Source organism: Pteropus vampyrus, unplaced genomic scaffold (genome assembly GCF_000151845.1).
Source record: "Pteropus vampyrus isolate Shadow unplaced genomic scaffold, Pvam_2.0 Scaffold833, whole genome shotgun sequence".
Classification (NCBI taxonomy): domain Eukaryota; kingdom Metazoa; phylum Chordata; class Mammalia; order Chiroptera; family Pteropodidae; genus Pteropus; species Pteropus vampyrus.
The window spans coordinates 1,915-4,538 of NW_011889614.1; the positions used below are offsets into that span (position 1 = coordinate 1,915).

At 45.3% G+C, this 2,624-nt stretch overlaps 1 long non-coding RNA gene across 1 annotated transcript in view; it reads right to left on the minus strand.

Annotated features, from left to right (window-relative positions):
* Positions 1-9: 9 nt before the first annotated feature.
* LOC111734181 overlaps positions 10-2,624 on the minus strand; it is a 37,420-nt gene continuing 34,805 nt past the window's right edge. The window contains exon 4 of the long non-coding RNA XR_002778353.1: positions 10-656. This is a non-coding gene — a long non-coding RNA (uncharacterized LOC111734181). The remainder of the gene's footprint in view (positions 657-2,624) is intronic.

Sequence of the window (2,624 nt, forward strand, 5' to 3'; positions counted from 1 at the left end):
AACGTTCCGTCGCGGAGTGCCGGGACTCGCTGAGGATGCGTCAAACGCGCACAGCCGCCCGTTTGCAAGAGCTCGCTCGCTTCAAAGATTTGCACGTGTGTTATCCCTGAGTTCATAATGATGGAGAGACCTTCTCCAGCTGACTAAGGGATGCAGCTAGGAAAGCACCACCTTGCAGCCATCACGTTGGTGGCAACGGCCAGGAGCTGGCAAGCCGAGTTTGACGAACGAGATGATGGAAACGTAGCCCCAAAATGTCACACTGATTTCTAAGCAACGTCGCAAATTTCGGATGGATTGCAAAGGGGAAATTAGCCAATTCGCGGGAGAAAATCAGGGAAATACGACGTAGCCAAGTGGTGAAATTTAACATCCCAATAACAGGACACAAAGAGATCACGTGTGCCTCCTGCCGTGAGGCACTGGAGGGTGCACGCCGTCACTTAGGTGGCATCCTTGCCCAAAATGCACAGACTGAGTCCCATCACTAGGAATCACTGGGGCCAACTCACGTTGAAGGGTATTCGACAAAATAATGGCACCGACATGACAATATCGAGGTCACGACATACAACGAGAGATGGAGGGGCTGCTCCGGCTTGAAGGAAATTAGAGACACACGACGATGCGATCCAGGTCACGATGGTGGCTGGACCCTGGAAAAGGAAAATGAACAAAGAAGGAAATTAGAGAGACAAAGGGCAAAGGTCGAGGATAGCTGTGAATCGGATAACGGTACCGTACCATCGCATCAACTTGCCGAATGTCGATCATGGACCTAGGTGTGTGCAGACTTTACCCTTTACAAATGCCACCGGAATATCTAGGGCTACGTGAACATGGCAGCTGCGACTGAGTTTCAAATAGCTCAGACAATTATGAATGCACTTTGTGTATAGGGGTGTGTGTAAGTGTGTTATATGGGTGTGCACACATGAAAACACAGGAATGAGTAGGTGATGATAGACAGACAGAAAATATATGATAGATGATAGATACGAGATAGATATTAGATGATAGATATAGATAGATAGATATTAGATATTAGATAGATGATAAATAGAAAAATATGTTAGATAGAAAATGTATGACATGATAGATGATAGATGATAGGTAGATAGATGATAGATAGACAGACAGATAGATAGAAAATCTATGATAGATACAGCGATAGAATACAGCAAATCGAACATGGCACACTTTTAACATATCCTAAATCTGGGTAAATGTTTCCGGTCCATTCGGAACTATACTTAGACATCTTCTGTGTACTTGAAAATATTTCAAAATAAAAAGTGACAAGAATCACAGAGCAAGTGGAATAAAATGGAGATAAGTAAAAAATAAATCAAAAGAACTGTACACCTCTGCGTAACCACTGAGCTGGCTCTGAGTTCATTCTGACTAAAGTGTCTGACGCATCGGCTGGAGAGGCAGATCTTCCTTTCTGAGAGATCCGTACTGTCCCATGAGACTATGCGACACAGAAGTCAGCTTCTCGAGAAGCAGAAATAAAGTACAAGAAGTGATGGCCAACACCGAACAAGAACACAGAATGCCATAGAACAGGACGCGCAGTGGAACGTCCCTTAGCCAGAACCGTGCCGACGAGCATCCGGCTGTCTCAGGCCGTGTGGGATTCCGCCGTGGGAGTCTGCGTAGTGTCTGGGGGCCTGAGCTTCTTCGCAGCAAATGCAAAACTTCTGCAGAGCTCGAGGGCCAATGGAAAAGCCGGGAACCGTCATGCTTTTCCAGACTCTAACTTTAATAATGCATGTTTTTCAATGCGCTTATTTTTATATGGCAAACGGTAATATAATGTGTATGCTTTATTCCATGGTTATGGCAAATGTTCACAGAAGTAGCATTATCAAACGAAATATGAAAAAAAAAAAAATTCGAACTTAGTTTCCAGACACAGCATCCAAATTTAATTACAGGTGTACGATTTGCTCAAAGCGTTCGGAGTTTAATATCATTACTGATGATCAGAGGTGGTGTCAAGACGACAGATGTATTGGAGGAATTGAGGCCCCCAATTCCTTGTAGCCAACGATCTTTCTTGATGTGGGGAAAATGCGCCTTTTCCTCCCCTCGTTCGAGGGGAAGGCACAGGGCCAGGTGAAAAAAGTATCGGCAGAAAATAGATTTAGACGAAATGAATGATCATGAGGTCCGGGGGGTAGGCACTGCTCTAAACTGGGTGACGTGCGTGTCGCTCCCATGCAAAGTTCATCTTCGTCATCACCCGCCCCGTCCATCCTCAGACACCGACCGCTGCCCGTGCATCAATGTTACGTAAAATACGGTACCTACTGCTTTTGAGACCATCCATCTCTCCACCTGGGCCCAAACTCCCGTTCCATGATGCCAGGTGCGGCCAGATTTTCAAAAGTAACAGGTCACGGAATCTTTTTTTTTTTAATTGTGAGCCTAATTGTGAGCCTAATTTTTTTAATTGTGAGCCTAATTGTCTGCCTTAGCACACTCTCGCTGTGTGCTGGCCAAGTCAATTCATTACCTCACACTTTTACGATGAACACGAGAGGGATTGTGAGCACAGATGCCCAATTCTCAATGGAGCTACAACGACCAACAGCAACACCACAAACCCGGTTTGTCCT